Source organism: Sinohyriopsis cumingii, chromosome 14 (genome assembly GCF_028554795.1).
Source record: "Sinohyriopsis cumingii isolate HCF-2022 chromosome 14, ASM2855479v2, whole genome shotgun sequence".
Lineage (NCBI taxonomy): Eukaryota > Metazoa > Mollusca > Bivalvia > Unionida > Unionidae > Sinohyriopsis > Sinohyriopsis cumingii.
Genome location: NC_142974.1, coordinates 71,793,051 through 71,807,290, shown reverse-complemented (window position 1 = coordinate 71,807,290; position 14,240 = coordinate 71,793,051). Strand labels below are relative to the sequence as shown.

The following is a 14,240-nucleotide window of genomic DNA, read 5'->3' as shown; positions in this document are numbered from 1 at the left end:
TGTTTCCAGTAGTCTGCTTAGTTTATTATTATTGTATATGTCTTTTCTATGCCGCATTAAAAAACCAAACCAATATATGTAAAGTCCTTCCCATGCCATATCTGGTATGGGTTTTAAATCTTTAAACCTATTTATTATATTTGACTGTTTTAGTATAGTTGGACTAGTAAGTGCTAAACCCCCCTTTTCCCTTGCTTTGTAAAGTATTTCTTTTTTAATATAGTGAGTTTTAAAATCCCAGGTATAGTCAATAATTTGGTTATCTATTATTTTTAGCCTATCATTTTTAAAGTCAATTGATTTAGTTATATAGTTGTGAGGGCGGTGTGGGCGTCCTTGCCTTCCTTTTGTGAATTCTTTTGTGTGTCAGTGGTGTCGAGCAATCCAAGGTGGTCATTCCAGAGATATTTGTATCTTCTTCCTCCCCACTTGTTATTTCTTCTTCTCCCTCTTCTATTCCTTGTAGAGCACCACATTTATTGCTGAGAGTTACCCCCTCCTTAGTTGGTATTATGGCTGGTCCAGTTTTATAGGGGCTTAAAAATTTGTCCCACTGGCGGTTTGTCACTTCTATTTGCGCTGTTTCCGGTTTATGGACATTTTCTTTTTCTGTTTGTAGTCCCTCCGTATTCTCTCTTGCCTTTTCTATCATTTGTACTATTTCTGTCGGTAATGGTGTTATTATTTTATTTGTGGCCACTTTGCTTGCATATGTGCCAGTGTTGTCCGGTCTTATGTTTCCATTTATGCAGTTTTTGGGTGCATGTCCCACTTGCTTGCACATGGGGCATACCCTGTCCATCTCACTCCCTCTATACCACGTTTTTATCTTGAAACCCATGACGTAGAAAAATGGTGGTATCTTCTTTGCCTCTTCTCTTTCCATCACTAGGATTCTAGTGCCCGATTTTATGGGTCCAAATCCCCAGATAGTAGCCATCTTGTGTGCTTTAACATTTGCCTTGAATTTTCTGGCGATTTTGTTAGTTATCTCCGTGGTTTCTATTTCCATGGCGAGTCCCATTGCGTGTACTTCTACTGCACGTTGTTCTATTTGTCTTGTGAAAGGGGGGGGGGGCATCTTCTATCGTTGCCACTATCCCCTTTACTTCTAGGGTGCCAGCTTCTATTAATTTCTTTCCACTTTCTTTCGGATATACGCAAAATCTATTGAAGCCCGCATTCTGCAGCGCATCTACTTTCCCAATATCAATTATGTTGTTTAGAGCTGCAAGTATCTCCCCTTGTCTTGGGATTTCCTTTGCCATTCCAAAGTCAATTATTTGACATCCTTCTGCATGTCGAGCGTATAATTGTCCTTCTTCTATATATGTGTTGAAATATACACTCAGTTTGGTGCCTTGGGGCTCACCAACAATTTTTTCACCGATTCTGGCCATTCTAATTCTAATCCTATGTTTTGAATTGTGTTCACTTTGCAGGTCTCACACCACTAATTATCCAGTGCACATGAAGTGTGTCACTGTATAGTCTAACCATATCGGTCAAGATATTGTATATGCAGTTACAAACAATAACAGCAGTTATTAACCTCACACATTTAGGTATTCACAGTATATATGTATTGCGTCACAATAGAAAATCAAATGTTAATGTATCAAGCTAATTGTTATGTAGTGTTGCTACTAATTGTTCTCCCCTATGAAACGAGGAAAATACAAAAAGATACAAGGAAAAAAATTGATAGAAACGTAGATAGAAGAGAGAAAAAAAACAAAAAATAAAGAGATAGAAAATGTGAAATAGAATAAAGGTGAGTAAAAAGATATGGAGAATAAATGAAATATGAAAAATGTAGCTTACGATACAATGACCTATGAAATTTCCAAGCAGTCGACTCAGTAACGATCCAACGGCATTAATATCAGGCTAGTTTAGTGGATAAAGTGCCAAAACTATATCCAAGTTTGCTTTAGAGCGCACAAAAAGTACGTCTGCTCTCCACGACGACCTCTAGATATATGGAATGTCGAGGTACCAGTCCGGGCATCTTGGCAAGCACTAGTCTGGTTCCCTCAGGTAATGGGCTATTTCACTGAGGCACGACAAGCATTTGTCAGAAAGTCACGAGTATGGGTTGAGCATAGACGAGTTTGGGCTGGGCGATCTTGACTGCAACACTAACATTTTACTGGCCGCTTGTCGGAACCTAAACTTCATCCCGCAAACCGCATTCAATGTCTGGTTCAAATATAGTGTTAATGTGGTTACGGGTCAAAAAGGACCGGTACCAAAAAGGCCCACGACCAAAACGGACCAGTGCTTAAAAGGGCCGGTCCGAAAAGGCCCGACCAAAAAAAGGTCCATTTATATATTAATTACCAACTACTAGTATCGTGTCTAATAAAAGTAACTAAAAGATAAAATATCAAATTCTTGTTTTACTGGTAAATGTCTATAAATATGTGCAGTAGAGAATCATTGTGCCGTATGTCACAATCGTACGTCAAATGATCATGAAATAATTGCGACACGCTACTACATGTGCTATGTAAAATGAACAAATAAGGCAAATAATAATTGTGTTAGAAAACATTGTATGTAAAGCGAATCAGTAATATCTTTGTTATAACATATCAAGACTGAATACAACTTAATGTTACCCACGTGGGGTTTGTGCATGCCAACTTTGTCATGGTAATGCCGTAACTAAGTAATGGCGATTTTGTTTATGATGGATGGATGAATATTTTAATTTGCGAAGACTATTGACTCTTCCTGTTTCATATACATTCAATATCGTTAATACGTGTATCGTATTTTATCTGCGTTGATTATAATTTATACTTTCAATAGACATTTATTATATTCTGTGCCTAGTAGGCACCGTTGTTGCGTTGTGGTTGCAATCAAAGTCAAGTCACAATTGGAAAAGATTTAAGAGGTTATTTATATATAAAAAATTAACAACATCAATTTGTATGATAGGTTAGAAAGAGACAAAGAAGAAAAGATATCATATCTAACTAGTACAAGTACAAAAAAGACAAACGCTATGCCATTTCAGATTTATTAATATGTCAATAATGTCAATCATTATCGATAATACATGAATATTAATATCTAATATCAAATACTACAACAATATTGCTCATAATGGCTGTCAAATAAATTTAACAGCAACATATTTTAAATAATTCTACAATAACAGCAACAAAAAAATCATCGAGCTATAAAAGCATGCATGCGTAGATAATCACTTAAAAACTTAACAAATTTGCACTACAGTGGCTGCCGACGTTAATATGACAATATAGGATTCAATTCTAGAATAACAGAGGGATATAGTAACGTTGTTCACGGTTATTCAGCTTTTCTAAAGATAAATTTCCATGTCATTTCCCGGGTTTTTCCAAGATGAAAGTACTTTTTCAACGTTCACATATGACCATTACTGAAAAAAATTATAGAACATTTTAGATTATAAAACATGCATTTTCTAAATCTAAAAATGTTCTCTTGCTAGTCTCTCCAAAAACATCAAAGTCAGAAACGATGATCATGCACAAAACCACAAAATGTATCACACGAAGCAAGTTTGATTGTATTCCTAAATGGCATATAAAGTCAATTCAATGTACAAAATAAAAATTCTAACTTCCTATTACATTATAAAAGAAATAAATGCAAATAGTATGAATCTTGTCTTGTAAGAAAAAGAGTTTAACCATGAACATATGTGGTATGGTAGTCGCTTACCAGCGGGCCTATAAATTTAAACTTTGTTATATCGATTCATATCGGCATGAAATCGATAGGAAAATTATTTATTTCCTCAGAAATGGCAAGTATTATAATCATTATGTCGTTAATCGGGTGACAGACAAGACGAAACTATGGCGTACATGAAACATTAAACAGTACTCGCCATTTGTATTAATAGTCACATGACTTCACAAATCTCAAATGACGACATTTGCATTTATTATTTTAAATTTTTTCTCAATAACATTTGAAAGTGTGGGTTGTTAGCTTTTTGTACTTATGCGACTAGCATTGCAAATCGCAATTAAAAGGTCACGACGTAGTTTAATCATGTCTTTCGGCAGCATAAAGACATAACGATTTGAATACTCACAACTCGATAAATTTAACTCGAGGTCAGTAGTGAAGGGGGCCACCCTAGGGACAATAGGAATTAGCATTACAGACACACACCCCCCGGGCCACTCTAGGGACAATGGAAATTTAACATGGGGAAAATTGCTGGGCCACTCTAGGGACAATGGGAATTTAACATAGGGAATAGAGTTTGGGCTTGTCTAGGGACAAGGGGAATTGAACATGGGGAATAGAGTTTGGGCTTCTCTAGGGACAAGGGGAATTATGAGTCACCAAAACCAATTTTACTTAACCTTACCCAGTGACAGTTCCATGGAGGTGTTTCCCCACAACACGTTGTGCTGTTACACGGCCAAATTACCTCAGGCCATCCCATTAGATCACGAAGCCCATTGGGAAGTGGCTTAGTAGAAATCATTCACCCGACCCAAGTCCTCAATGTCCTTCCCAATCAAAATTTTTTTGATGTGGAAGTTCATGACGAACCATTGCAACAGTACTTGGATACCTATGGCAAATATGACAAGAAAACCCCTGGCACAAAAAATCAAAAGTACACCACCTATCACTTGTTCATTCCCGCAGGCTATTATTTTAGTGGTCAACATTTGGTCAGCACCAGAGCCTCCAGGTTTAATGTCGTGTTTCTTAAAGCTTTGGAAAGTGTCAAAAAAAGTGTCACCATGGAATACCACAAAGCAGCTCGTCGCTTCTTGGTGAAATTTGACGGGAGTAAAATCCTGTCCATTTTATTTTGTCCTGAATTGTTTGACATGTTGGGCGGAGACATGGACATGAGAATGGCCATGATCAAGAAAAAGGAATTACCAATCATTTACGACAATGAGTCTTTTAGCAAGTTATTTCGTGCCCCGGTAGAACTGAACCAAGGACTGAATTTGATGTTCGTGTATTCCGATGTGGTGGAGTACAGCGTGGTGGGACACACCTCTGTGCCGTTACTGCGTGTCATTCCTTTCAAAGTGGATTCTGCCACGAACGCTGACGAGGAAGGTGGAAACACTTATCACGTCCACCGCGAATTTGTATATCCTCACTATTTGCCTGTCAGTAAGTCGTATTTGGACACGGTCAACAATGCTATAAAAGGAGATCTGGGACAAAATATTTCATTCACCAAAGGAAAAGTCACGGTGAAACTCCATTTTCGAAAACGGTTCTCTCACGAATCGTAAGTCATGTATCCAGTGTACCGAGGGGTTGCTCGACAGCGAGGACACGGTTTAGGAGATATGTTAAAATCGGCCTTTCGTTCGGTGGCCCCGGTGTTGAAACCGATGGTGACACGCGGATTGCACGCCTTGAAAGATGCGGCACTGACGCAAGGCAAAGAATTTCTCCAAAATGTCATCATCGATAAACAAAACCCTAAAGAAGCCTTCATGAGGGCTGGCAAAAATGTCTTGCTGAAAACGGGCAAAGACCTTTTGAGCCGCCAGGAAACACCTATAAATGCCCTGCACGCTACCGAGTCAGGCATTCAGCAAGGACAAGGCAGAAAGAGACGACGAAGAAAACACCCTTTCACCAGACTTCACACGTCTAAAGCTACAAAGGCAAAGACAAGAAGAACCGTTCGAGACTTAGACGTTTTCGATTATTGAGAAAGAGAAAAAATGATGCACCGAGAATCTTGCGCTTGTTCCAAGACGGAACTGGATCTGTTTGCCATGCCACCCACCATGATGACGATGCAAGAATCACAGTGGGTGAAATTTCATCCCGCCTCCTCATTGACCGATTCCGCTCCCATCGAGTTTGAAAGCAAAGGACAGCCCGAAGATTACATCGATCTGAATAGCAGTTACCTGTACTTGAAAGTGAAAGTGATCGAACCACCCAAAGCTAACCTAGACAATGATGATGCAGTAGCTCCCGTCAACAATTTCATGCATTCCTTGTTTAGCGAAGTGGACTTGTACTTGAATAACAAACTGGTCAGCAGCAGCATGGATACTTACCCTTATCGAGCGTACGTGGAAACCTGACAAAGCGACTAAGTTCAACAGCCTTACACTTGCTGGGGATGCTCAAAATACAACGGGATTTGTAGAACGACGAACGAAAATTCATCTAAGTCGTAGTTTAGAACTGATGGATCGCTTGCATCTAGACATGTGGTTACAAGAAAAGAATTTGCTAAACGGGGTGGATGTCCTCTTGAGACTGAACCGCAGCAGTGCCGCTTTCCATTTGATGGCTGCTGATGGTTCCACTTACAAAACCATCATTCAAGAAGCCAGACTCTACGTGCCTCATGTGGAAGTGTTACCTAAAGTGGGAAACGACGTCAGTCAGACGTTGAGCAGAACGACCGCCAAGTATCCGATCCGACGCGTGGAAGTGAAAACCTTCACCATTCCTGCTGGACAGCGATCCATGATCGAAGATCATCTGTTCCAAGGACAGTTACCCAAGCGTTTGATTGTTGGTATCGTCAAGAATTCAGCCTTCAACGGAGCCTACCATGAAAATCCTTTCAACTTTCATCATTACAATGTGTTAAAGATTGAAGTCAGTCGCGATGGAAAGACCTTGTGTACCCGACCCTTTGAGCCTAACTTTGGTGACAGAAATTATCTGAGATCGTACTTGTCGCTGTACGAAGCCACCGGACAGTTAGGGACCAACACCAGTCACGGTATTACGTACGAGGATTATGCAGGAGGCTATGCTTTGTGGGCTTTTGATTTCACTCCAGACCAAGGCAGAGACGAGGGACATTTCCACCCTATAAAATCCGGTCAAATTCATGTGGAAATTCAGTTTGCGAGTCCAGTGGATGCAGGGAACACAGTGAACGTCATCCTGTATGCAGAATTCGATAATACGATAGAAATCAACAGTTTGAGAGAAGTCATTCTAGATTATTAGAAGCTATGGAAGACTGTTATCCCTCTTTACCTAATGGAGAAACTTTAGACATGGAATGTGAGGAGACTGTGAAAGAAGAAGAATCCCAAGACGAAGAAGTGATCATGATGAAGTCAAGATGGCCAGAACAAGAAGCCCATTTAGTCTCCTGTTTTGCTACATTCCTGACAGACGTAATGAAAGAATTGATCAAGGAAGAGTGCTATGGATGTCACAACGATCATCCCAGTCAAATTCAACACGACAAATGTCTGATGTTGAGCCAAGAAGAAAAATTGGACGAATATCTGGACAAAGCTTGGGGTGTCATCGAGATAGAATTCGTGTTGAACGAGTGGTATAAAGGCTTGGATAAACATTCGTCTCCTCCATTAACGTCTCTGGAGCGCCGTCGCATCGAATCTCTCTTTGACCAGAATAAGAAGTCGGAGCCAAACGCCTTTTACTTGTCAGACATCTTCAAGCAAAAGGTCAGGATCAAATTGATGACTTATCATTACCTGTGGAGAAGAAAAAACACACAAGTCAATGGATATTTGGGAACTTTATTACCTTTTGAACCACAGTTCGTATACGGCTTCTTGGAATCCTGTCGTCTGTGCTAAAGATGAACTGCCTCATCGCAAACCTCAAGACCATCTAGCTTACGTGATCAACACGGATGACAGTCATCTCCCAGGAACCCACTGGGTAGCCGTCTACTTTCCTCAAGAAGGATGTGTGGAATATTTCGATTCTTACGGATTGCCCCCTTTGGAAGACGATATCATTGACTTTATGAGAAGAAATGCTCAGACCACCCGATTCAATAATGTGAAATTACAAGGCACAGATTCCTTGGTGTGTGGACAGTACTGTGTGTATTTTCTGCATCATCGCAGCCTGGGCTATTCCATAGAACATTTAGTGACTCATTTTGATCCTCGTTCTTCTTCAAGAAACGATGTGAAAGTAGATCGATGGTTTTGTGACCATTATGCTTATCTTTTGTCTCAAGCTAGGAAACGTAGTGTCCATCAATGGCCTAATGACTTCCAACAGTGGAAATCACAATTTCATTCACAACGTTGTCAGCCCTGTTTAAAGTAGAGTGTAAATTGAAAAAAAATGTTTGATGTTATATTGTTGGATTATTGTTAAAAATGTTAGAGTTGTTTGTTAGTTTTAAGTGATGTTTGAATAAAAAATGTTGTGTTTTGAAAAAAATGCCTTTGTCTTTTGTTTGGCTATAAAAATCTTGATTCATGCTCTTTGACTTCTCTCTATCCCTTTCATGACACTCATTGAACGTTGCGGCTCGAAAACCGTAGAGGGATGTTTTCCTTCACGTCCGCGCTTTGACTTTAAGAACCGGGGAAGTTTCAAGTCTAACCATCCATTGTCGACTCATCCTCCTACGAAGATGTGCTCCAAACTAGCTAAGCTAAACGAAGCCTACGTGAATTTGCATAGGGTCAGACACAGTCTGATACCGAAGCCAGAAGAGATAGAGAATGTGAGAATGTTAAAAGTCACTGAAGACCTGATAGAAGAGCTCTTCAGAGAAGAAGTGAACAGGGAGAAAGAAGAATGGACAGAGAAGTACAGACTTCAGAGACAGCAGCAACAGCAACAACAGCAGCAGCAGCAACAGCAGCAGGAACCTGAACCTGACAGAGGCTTTGTCGATTGTCGTATCGACACCAAAGAGTTCTTCTTCTCTTTCCGAAGAAGCAGACCTATCGTCAGAAAGTCTATCCTCAGACGACGTCGCATTCTTAGAAACTAAAAAGATTGCCATAGCAAACAAAAAACAGCCCTTTTCAGGGCTACCCAATACTCTACAAAAGAAATAACAATCGATTTGCCAATGTGTGTAGGTAGAGTAGTGTGAATATAAACACTGACTCTTTTTTATAGTGTGAAGGTATGTGTTTGTGTATAGGATTGTGTGTTTGTAAGTGTTCACGTACGTTGGTGAGGATAGTAGATTAAGATCATGTTTTTTTTTGGTGTTAGAGGTGTGGGGAGAGTAGATTTGGAGTTTGATTGGATTGCTTTGCTTATGTGGATAGTATATTGAAGTGATTAATGAAAATTTTTAGAATAGTGATGGGTAGTATAAAAAAGTGAGTGAGTGCTTCTTTTAGGTCCGCTCGTTGTTTGGTCATGATCTAGGTAAAATCAATTTTGTTTTAGGGGGATGTTTTCCATCACGTCCGCGCTTTCAGTATAAATTGAAACTCGTTCGGCAGTCTAGCTACCCTTGTTGATTGATGAAGAGAATGAATACCAGAATTGTAAAGCTTCTAGAACTCCAGATGCACCTGGAATATGCCAGGCGCATACTAAATGAACTGGCCGCGGAGGCCATTCTCGAAGAGGGAAGGATGAGAGAGGAGGAGGAGGAAAGAAGAAAAAAGAAGAGGAGGAAAAGGAGAGAAGAAATTTCAGAATCCCAGAGACAGAAAATTGGGATTCTGAAGCCACTTATCCCGCCTCTGCTCTTCCCCCAAAACGAGTGAAAAGAGACTGGGGAAGAAGATGTGTGTGTGGCGCCAGGCTAGCAAGGTGCCAGCATTAGATAGGTGCATCTGGAGTTAAAAACAAACAGCCCTTTCAGGGCTACCCAATACTCTAGAAAAGAAATAACAATCGATTTGCCAATGTGTGTAGGTAGAGTAGTGTGAATATAAACACTGACTCTTTTTTCTATAGTGTGAGTGTATGTGTTTGTGTTTGTGTGTTTGTGTTTGTAAGCGCTCACGTACGTTTGTGTGAATAGTAGATTATGGGTTTTTTTATTGTTTCTTAGCGTATGTGGAGAGTATAGTTTGGGTTTTGTAACCTTTCACGTACGATTGTGTGGATAGTAGATTATGGATTTTGTTTTAATGATTTGCGTGTGTAAATAGTAGATTTGGGGTTTGTTAATTGTTGCTTCACTTATGTGGATAGTATATTATATGAAATGAGAAAGTAGGGGATGTTTTCCTTCACGTCCGCGCGTTCTAAGTGATAATCGAGGTAATATCAATTTTGTTTTAGGGGGATGTTTTCCTTCACGTACGCGCTTTAACTATGAGAACCCACAAGGTTTGATGTTCGAACCATTCTACGGAATAATAAAAACGAAGATGGTGGTTGCAAGTGAGTTGTTCAACAACTTGGTACATATATACAATTGGATAATGGATGGTATCTATGTAGTGGAGAGACTAGAAAAAGAATGGAAGATAACAGAGTATCTGGACTACGCTAAATGCCTAAACGTAGCAAACGAAGTGATAGCAGAAATGATAGAAGAGGAGGAAAAGAGATTGAGAGGTATGATAAATCCCACCTATGTCAGAGTGGGAAGCCTAAAGGAAGCACTTGACAATGCAAGCAAAGTCAGGTGCTTTCTTGAAAATATGTCACATGGGACAGAGTGCTCTTTTGTGGAGAGAGGTCAGGAGAGACTGAGGAAAGGAGAGGAGTTGATGAGAAAAGTGATGGAGGTAGAGGTAAAGAAGATTAAAGAGAGATGGAATAAAGAAAGAAAAGATCAGGAAAACAAAAAGAAACAGGATGATTTTGAAAGGCTCAATCAGAATTGGATCAAAGTCCATGAAAAGTTTAGAGCCTTGGGCCATCCAGACTGGATGCCAGAGGAGAAAAAGAAGAAGAAAGGAATAATGGAAAAAGTGAGGACTTGGTGGAAGAAGTGGAGGAGTTAGAAGAAGAAGAAACCGAAAGGCCCTTTTCAGGGCCACTCATAGGTCTCGAAAAGAGATTGACTTTCGATTGCCTATCCTTTTTTTTAAATTTAAAAAAAAAAAATCCCATGTTAAATTCCCCTTGTTTCTAAAGTAGTAGTTTTTTTCTCCCATGTTCAATTCCCTTGTCCCTAGACAAGCCCAAACTCTATTCCCCATGTTAAATTCCCCTTGTCCCTAGACAAGCCCAAACTCTATTCCCCATGTTCAATACCCCTTGTCCCTAGACAAGCCCAAACTCTATTCCCCATGTTAAATTCCCATTGTCCCTAGAGTGGCCCAGCAATTTTCCCCATGTTAAATTTCCATTGTCGCTAGAGTGGCCCGGGGGGGGGGGGTCTGTAATGCTAATTCCCATTGTCCCTAGGGTGGCCCCCATCACTACTGACGTCAGTTTAATTACGACTCAATTACGTGATTATTTATACTTACACTCTGAGACCATACCTCTCACCGACGGAGCTCAAAAACTTAGAGGTTTTGATCTCGTGATGCACGTACTGGTTCCAAAGTGTATTTAATGATTTTTCAAATCTGTAGCTTCGTCTCTCACGTCCTAGGTCGTTACACTGGACGGCTAAGCGCACGAGATCGGCCTCCCTCAGCAGGGGTGGCAATAACTGGTAGAAGCCTAGTCCCATGTGTACTGCCCTTGAATTTATACGATGGTGCCAGCCTGAAAATGTAAAACAGATAACGAACAATTGAATTGTATACGTAATACATTTTTATTAATATATCAACATGTATACATATTAATATGATACGGATAATTATGTCATGCATATTAACACACTAATGTCTTTATACTGATATGCTTTATTTTTGCTGTGCTTACCTTCAACGTCGTTGTTTTTTCGTACTTTCTGGCGGTATACATACCAGGCCTCAACTGAAAATACTGGATTATCCATCCACTGCCTGCGAAGGTACCCGATAAGGGTCCGTGTAGCATTTGTTGCAGCCTTCATTTGCAGCATCGGCGCTGCTTGATGTATGTGCGCACTGGGCAGGTACTGAAGGGCCAGCACTTGACGAACGAAGGAGTGAAGGCCTTCTCGTCGCATGTACGTTTCAGCCAATCTAACAGACCGCACGTGTCACCACAAGGCCTGGGACCAGTGGAAGGCACAGCCCTTAAGTTCGACGCTGGGAAAGGCCTCTCTGATGGCGAGCCATGCAGCTGAAAATATGCATATGCAAATAAAATTCCTGATATGATATTGTTTGTATATGAAGCAATTCTATGTGAAAGGTAATACGGTGTCCTCATGATACTGAGCGATGTCATTAATTTTTGCAGACATGCACTGTTAGCGTTGTTGAGTAATGTTCAATTTCAAATTTACATTAATGTTATTAGTAAACAGCTTACCTTTTTCGAAGTCCAGTACGAATCCTTCTAATGATACATGTCCCAACCTTGACTGCAGAGAACGAAACACCTGTAATCCAAAGAATCGAAATGAGGTCAGTGTTCGTAGTGCTGTGACCATAATCAATTCTACAGCGATTACATAACGTCATTTACCTAACATTCAAAAATGACTCATCATTTAATTCTTGGAAAGAAATACAAATGCTGGAAACACTGTAGAACATTCAAGAGACATATGTTTCATTTTTGAGATATCACGACATAGTCTCATCACAGGGTGTATTCATTTTGTTACTGTTTCTTCTATCTATCCTATATCTATCCAATAAACATGCTGGAAATGTCAGTGATTTTTGTAACAGGTAGAGAGAAAGAAACCCTTAACATAATGGCTTACAGCCAGATAGTCTGACTTCGTCGTCCGGCTCATTAGACAGAACACAAGCGACAACTGCTTCTGTGCGCCATTTCTTTCGATGAAAGCATGGATGGACTTGAGTTGACCCTGTTGTCGGAAAGGCTCACCAACGACCTGGAATTTATAATCACATTTATTAAACAATTGGACATGAAGGCTATTATTGCGTGCTATTATAAATTTAAAACAGACGATATCTGCCGCTCAGCAATAACTGGTAGTCGTACAGCATAAAATAATGAATACAACATAATGATTTACCTTAAATGTTCCATCCATATACCACCGTTTCGCTTCTTGCAAAAGTCCCAACTGATATTCATTTGCCAGCAGGAAGTGTCGCTCCCCATCCATTCTGATGTCTGCCACCAAGAAGTTAGGAGCGTTGATGAAGTCCTCATTCAACTGTAAAAATCAGAACAAATAGATAATTGTTGTCAATATCATTCATGTCTTAAAATATTCACACTTTAAACTATCAAAATTTAATTACAAACTATATATAATACATTTTATCTTCAAAATATAATTGACAGCAGATATTAAGAATAATGAGCAAACATTATAAAAAAGAAAAAATAAATTAGTTTAAATTTTATAGTCAATTAATATCGAACTGTAGATTTGTCTGATTTCTATATAAACCACAAACTTCAAAGTCCAACATTCTTGGTTCTTCTGGACGTAGTTTCGCTCTAGTTCTTTTGGCAACTCTTTTCAAAAGCGTCTTCTTTGGGAGAGAGACTGTATCTGGTCCATAACTCTCCAAAATAGCGTCTTCTGCAATTTTCAACGTCTGTTGTGAATATCTGCTCTCTAGCAGCACGTCTCACCTTTGATAAGGAGGAAATCTTGTTATGCTAATCACAAGCGTATAATAAAACACTAAACATGTATGAAAATATCTTGTCTTTACCACGAAATCCACTAAAATTATGAAAAGCATATTAAAAAAACATTTAACGACTATTGCTTTTAGTATCAACACTGTTAGGATTGAATATTTAAAAAATTATAGTTACATGTAAGTTTTGTTGTTATAATTATAATTTTTATTTGTTTATATACAAAAGGTACAATTAGCTGACAATGTAACATGCTATGCTGACAAAAATTTACCTTGGCGTACACCTGTGCCTTTAGCTGACGATTAGGGACAGCGGTGTGTGTGTGTGATGAGCATAGCTTTGAAGAAACAAGTTTTCTTGCTGGCGTATTGTTACTTTGCACTTCACATTGACACTTCTAGAAGTGCAGCGCCACAAAGTAGAATTTACGTTATCTCGCAGCAAAGACAAAAATGCATCATGTATGTCCTTGAACAGTCTTGCCTAATGAGGAAATTTAATACAATTAAAGATTTGATATCACACACACACACACACACACACACACACACTCACACAAACCAATTTTATTTTTTTACAAATTAAGGTCGATAAAGATGTATTTTACTACGCGTTTGATACAAACATGTCATTTGTAATTGATATGTGATTAATTTCCTAGAAACAACAGTATTCAGTGTTATAAATTATACAATCAATTAGGGGGTATTCAAAAAGTATGTATTTTGATTCTAAATCAGGATAAATTAAATCTAAATACTGCAGTAACCAAACCTCATGCACACAAGTTCACATCCATATTAACAAACTAAATTGAAATTCTCACGTGGACTTTGTTTGTCGATATAAGTAAAAATGTTTGTCCAGGATTTTGAAGAAAT

At 39.2% G+C, this 14,240-nt stretch overlaps 1 pseudogene across 1 annotated transcript; it reads right to left on the bottom strand.

Moving 5' to 3' along the window:
* Nucleotides 1-3,027: 3,027 nt before the first annotated feature.
* LOC149784128 (uncharacterized) lies at nucleotides 3,028-13,838 on the bottom strand (annotated as a pseudogene). The gene is made up of 8 exons (XR_016413752.1): nucleotides 13,631-13,838; nucleotides 13,164-13,344; nucleotides 12,773-12,916; nucleotides 12,491-12,625; nucleotides 12,091-12,160; nucleotides 11,554-11,898; nucleotides 11,148-11,391; nucleotides 3,028-3,415 (listed from the first exon to the last, which is right to left on the bottom strand). The product of XR_016413752.1 is annotated as an uncharacterized LOC149784128 (transcript).
* Between the last annotated feature and the right edge of the window lie 402 nt (nucleotides 13,839-14,240).